The sequence below is a fragment of the Arachis ipaensis genome, chromosome B7 (assembly GCF_059453495.1).
Source record: "Arachis ipaensis isolate K30076 ecotype BB chromosome B7, ASM5945349v1, whole genome shotgun sequence".
In the NCBI taxonomy this organism is placed as follows: domain Eukaryota; kingdom Viridiplantae; phylum Streptophyta; class Magnoliopsida; order Fabales; family Fabaceae; genus Arachis; species Arachis ipaensis.
In genome coordinates, this window is record NC_142442.1 from 103,556,557 (window position 1) to 103,562,556 (window position 6,000).

Genomic DNA, 6,000 nt, shown 5'->3' on the forward strand with positions numbered 1-6,000 from the left:
AAGTGTGATCTCTCATTATTTATTTAATAAGTGGGACCAAGAGAAAATATGAGACAGAAAATATTCAATGGTAAGAGATCACACTTTATCCTCTAAAGTAAAAATTCAAAATTAAAAGGATCCAAATTCTTAAATTTATAATCGGTTTTTGCATAATAACATAAAGAACAAAGTTTTTCCATAATTCAATAAAAGATAAAAAAATAAGATTCTAATTTTCTTCAAGTAGACATAATTATGGTTTGATTTTGGTCTCTCTCTTGACTCTTGAATTCTTTCTTTTCTTAATCTAATTAAATTGTTTGAATAAGTTAATTTTATAAAAAAGTTAGATATGAATATCAAATTGTCCAACTTAATAATCCTTTTAAAATATTCATAAATTTAATGCTTATATTCTTTTGAAATCTTGAAATATGTTTAAGTATATAATTTATATATTTGCTAAATTATACTATTCTTTTATTATATAATGAATAAAAATTCGAATCTACTATTAAATTCCTAATATATAGTGAATCAAAATTTTAAAAAGTTATATAAAAACACATAAAAATAAAATTAAGCCATAAAAATTTAAGCAGCGCATGTATGCATATGGGTCCACTTAAACAATTTTATTTATTAAAACTATTTAATTTTAAGAAAAATATGTGCAAATTTGTAGAGTTGTATCACGTTAGTACAAATTGTCAACAAAAATAGTTTTATGATAGTAATTTTACTTTTGGGAAATAATAGAATTTTTATTTTAACTTTTAAGTACAAATTGAATTGGAATTTAGTTCTTCGTAAATAATTTTTTTCTTTTCGTGTTAGTATTTGTATTTATTTAACGTATGATGCTCTAATTGCTATGCAAAGAGGTCAATAACCTTATGCAAATATGTAACAACTCATATCGAGATACTATTTACTTATTTAGTGTGGCATAAAGTGAAAGTTAGAAATAATACTAATTCATTATATGTAAAAGTACTTATAGACAAAAGATATTGGTATAAATGTGATTTTACAAAATTATGATTAAATATTAGATTGATGTCATATAATTTATGTTGGGATATTTTTTATTAGATATTAAAAAAATAAATACTTTTAACTAATGTTAGTTAAAATGACGTTGAAGTGTACCTTATTAATAGGATATAATTTATATATTTTTTATATTACTTTTTCAATTTAGTTGGTTTTTACAATGATAGTGTCTAATTCATTAAAAAAAAATCAATGAAATGGATCTTAGCATACAACTTTTTTTTAATAGATGTTAATACGAGTTATAAAAATAAAAAGATTATTCGACCTCTATAAATATAGGCTGAAACAATCATATATATTGGATAATAAATTTTTATTCACAAAAACTTTTTAAAATTAAAAATAATTATTAATATTAATAGATATGCACTAATAAATTTTTATAATGAATCAATATTTGAACCCCAGGTGTAGCCCGGATTTTACACTAGACTAGAATCAATATTCGAATTGCAGGACAATGTAACTAATGTATGTATATCAGCTGGAAACTTGGTTGTTCTTCGTAGTCAAAAATTAGATAAGAGAAGGAAGAATTGCTGAAATACTAATGTATATAGTGATTTTGTATTTAAAGTATCGAAAGTAGTATTCTGATAGGAAGATGGTGATGTAATGATAAGCATTATTTTTCCGTTACGAGAACGGTGAATATTATGATCCAATTAATATAGTTCGTTGTGTCAACGACATAATCTAAAGACCTTGTAATATGTTTATTAGGATTTTACTGTACATTTTAGCTCGATTTACAAATATTAAATAACACACATTAATGCAATTTGTAGGATTTATTATTCGATTACTTAATAATACACTTATCATAAACTGAATTAGTTAGATTCGAGTCTAAACATATAATTGAATATCACATACTTAATCAGGCCTGCTACACATACAAGCCTTTTTGGCTTACAAGTTATATAAGTTGGCCTAAGCCCAACAAAAAGACACGCACATTACACTCCTCTACAATCGAGCGTAAACACACGCGCCTTAATCACTGTTCGTTTTTCCAAAGTGCGCTCATTATGACAGACTCTTCCTCTTCTTCCTCAATCAATACCCAAACTGTCGAGATTCAAACCACATTCCAAACCAACTGCAATTATGAAGAAACCTTCCAACTCCTCGCAAAAATTAGAAGAAATCAAGTAGAAAACATAGAAATCTCCAGCAAAAAATACCAAAAAGAATGAACAAACATTATTCAAGGTACTGTTTTACTATTTTTCTAGGTTTTTCACATTTCTATTTCTAATTTCGAAATCGAAGCACTATATCGTCAGTATTTCTCTCTCTGTTTCACTGTTCTTGGTTTAGATCTCATATTACTCTTCTAATAAAACTGTTCTTCGTTTACGCTATTCTAAGTACTTCTAGTGAATACTTTAACGTGTGTTTTAATCTATTTTGGTACATATTTTGTGCATGTTTACATGTTTTTTAAGTAGGTTTTTGTATTTTTACATGAAAGACTCTTCCTCTTCTAAGTGATTTTTGGGTGTATATGGCAGATTTTTTGGTGTATATGTCGGACTTGGAATGCGACTGTTGCTTTTAGTGGCATTTTCAACTTAAATATCTTTCTGAACTCATATAATGTTATGTAATAAAAAAATGTAGAGGTGTATGGGACTGATATATATATATATATATATATTAGGATTACTGAAGTCTAACTGGTACTGTTCAAATTGTGCTTGACCTTGTAGTGTCATTTTATGCATGTTTGGTTAAGTTGGATATGATTTTGAACTCGTTTAATTTCGTTTAATTGTAAAAAAAATGTTTATAGGACTGGACTTGGGTGTATGTGGCTAATATTTGGGTGTATCTGACTGATATTTGGGTGTATATCTTTGATATTTGGGTGTATTTTTTTATCTATTGACAGTATCTCTTTTTCATTGCAGTAAAAATGGCAACCAAGAACCAAGGTAGAAAAAATACAATGTAAGCACAAATATATGTCTTAGAACAAATCAGTTTTTCCTAATAGAAACATATGTTATTTAAATGACTCTAATTTTGCTTTTTTTACAGCAAACCAAAGACTTGAAGTGTGCCACCAGATTATTGAGTGAAAATTTTGAAAATATGAGCGAGGCAAAGAAAGCGATTGTTTGGGAATTAGGTTTTGGTGGACTGATGCACATCTCGCCGTTGAGGGTGCATCACAAACTATTAAAGGAGTTAGAGAACTCCTTTAAATTGGGGAAAAACACACTCGAAACTGGCTATGGTTCGTTTAAAGTTAAACCCAGCACAATAGGGGCTGCGCTTGTGAGTGGTGATAAATTTGGTGTTGCTTATTAAATTAAAATATGAATTGAGTTTTATGAATTGAGTTTGAGTTGAGGCTATGATTGATGCTGGAATGTCTGGTTATGTTGATGTCTTGGTTATGTTGTTGATTTGAGATTTATTTGATGATGATGGGCTCTGTTGCAAGTTGATTTAGAAATTGTTGCTTACTGGATATGCTAATTTGACTGGATATTATTGTGTTCATTGTTGAAGTGAATTTGGATAAACTGAGATTGAAATTAAAATTGGTTATTAAACCAAATTAAGGTAGATTGACTATTGAGTAAGTGAGGGAGCCTGTAAGGGTGGTGAAGCCTAATTCTAAGGGGAGGTTCTGTCCGAGTTCTTGTAAAAATATACAAAAAGGTGATTTTAGTTAATATTAAATGTTAAATGAATATGGTTAGAGGGGTTTTGTAAAGATTGAATGAAGGGGTAAATTTCCTTTGGTTTCAATTGCAAAAGATTTGAAAGAGGGTTAATTCTTATTGAAATAGAAAGTGACTTAGTTTTAAAGGAAACGTTTTGATTATTGAAAATGATTTTGAAAACTGTTTGATTATTGAAAAAGGATTTGATATTCACAATGGTTGAGAAATGGTTTGGTTGAGACCCTTGAAGGGTGGCAAAGCCCGGATCTTAGAAGAAATGCTACAGAAATGTCTATAAAACTCTGATGCTCTACTTAAAGCAGTATTTAAAAGAAAATTTGATTTAAGAATCATATTATTTGATTTTGATTTATTAAGAAAAGTATTATTTTTTAAGTTCAATTTATTGAGAAAAGATTTTGTTTTAAATTATGATTTGAATTCAGTTAATTAAAAAAAGGAATTTTTATTCTTAACTAAATGTTTTTGAGGTTGCAATTGATAAATGACTGAAGGTGTATCTTTCGGGTGATGCGGAGGTGTGAATAATAATATGGTGATGCGGAGGTGTGAATGATTATGTGGTGATGCAGAGAGGTGATTATTATTTGGTGATGTGGAGGTATAACAAAAAGAAACGAAATGAGAAACTATGAATGAAAAAGATAATTGAGAATTGGTCGTTTGATTGGGCTTTGTGCCGATTGCCAATGCGGGAGTGCCCACCTGACTGATAACCTAAGGTTGCCAATACGGGAATGTCTGCCTAACTGATAGCATGTTTCTTACTGTGATGCACATAGAAAAGCTAGCGACATTCATGTGATTTGGCCTAACTAACATGGATAACCCGTGATGCCAAGGTGTCTTGATTGACATGGGTTTGCCCAAGATGGTACCAATGTGCCTAACCGACACAGTAGAGAAACCATATTCAGGGTTCGCTCTGAGTAACTTCAGGTTGTGAGTAGACAACCGACACATGAGCTCATGGCCTGTTTAGGACAGACATGCATCATATTGTTTGCGCATTTGCATTTGGTTGTGTTTACTTATTTTATTTCTCTATGATTGTGCTATTTGTCTTATTGTGCCTTGTTTATCTGTTCAATTTGGTCTCTTGTACTATTAATTTGTGTATTGAGGTGATTAAGAGCTAATGTCGTGATTGAGACTTGGTTAAGTTCAGAAACTTAAAGAAGGTAAAAATTAAAAAGTATTTTCAAAGGTTTTGATAAAAATAGTTTTACTGAGTAAAGTTTATTATTCACATTTTATTCATTACTTTTACAGCATTCCCTTTCCCTACTGAGAACTACGAGGACGATGTTCTCACCCTCTACAGATTTTCTTTTCCAGCGACATGTTCAGCAATCTTTGGTGCGGAGCCACAACCCATCTACAGAGTTTTATGTATATTTATTTGTATTTTCTTTATTTGGTTTAGTCTTAGATTTTATTTTTCCCAAGTTGTTTATTGTTTTGGTTTTTTTCTAAGGTAGGACTTGTATTTGAGGATCTTTGAATAAGTCTTTGTATATAATGCTTTGTGAATATATACCTTTGTGATTAAATGGTTTAAAGTACAAACTCTTCGTTTTCTTGATTAAACTTTTGGTTCGTATCCACGAAGGCCCAGTCTTAAATAAATATAGTATAAAATTAAAGAAGTGGAGGTAGGTAACACCCGAACTTTTTACTGTGATCATGAGGTGCTAAAAGATAGGGTGTTACACGTGGTCTGCGCATACGCATGACACCTAAACTTGCCCTAATCATGCATACACATGGTCGTTCATGCGTACGCATGAATTTGAAAATTCCAACCCTTATACACAAATGCCCTAGTGTATTCGCACACCTTTCCCTTCTCTTCCCCAACGTTCTTCTTCCTTCTCATCCAATCCCCCCAACTCCCATTTTCCCTCCTCTTCACCCAACATAAAGGAAATTACAACAAAAGAATGAAAGAATGATGATTGCAACAACAAAGAATTAAGAAGAAGAAGTGGAAGAAAGCATGAATTAAACCCTAGATCCAAGAACTAAACCTAATCCTCTCTCTAAAACTAACTCTAAACTAATCCTAATGTGAGTGAGTGAACAAAAGAATGAAAGTTGTCAGTTCCCTTCAATCCTTGGTCCTTTAAAGCATTTTTGGCACCAAAGTTGGTTGCAACTAGGCCCCACAGCTTCTCAGAAATCATTGGGCATGTTTTCTAGTTAAAAATCACGTGCGCCCACCGACGTGTACGCGTACAGTGCATGTGCGCGTCCC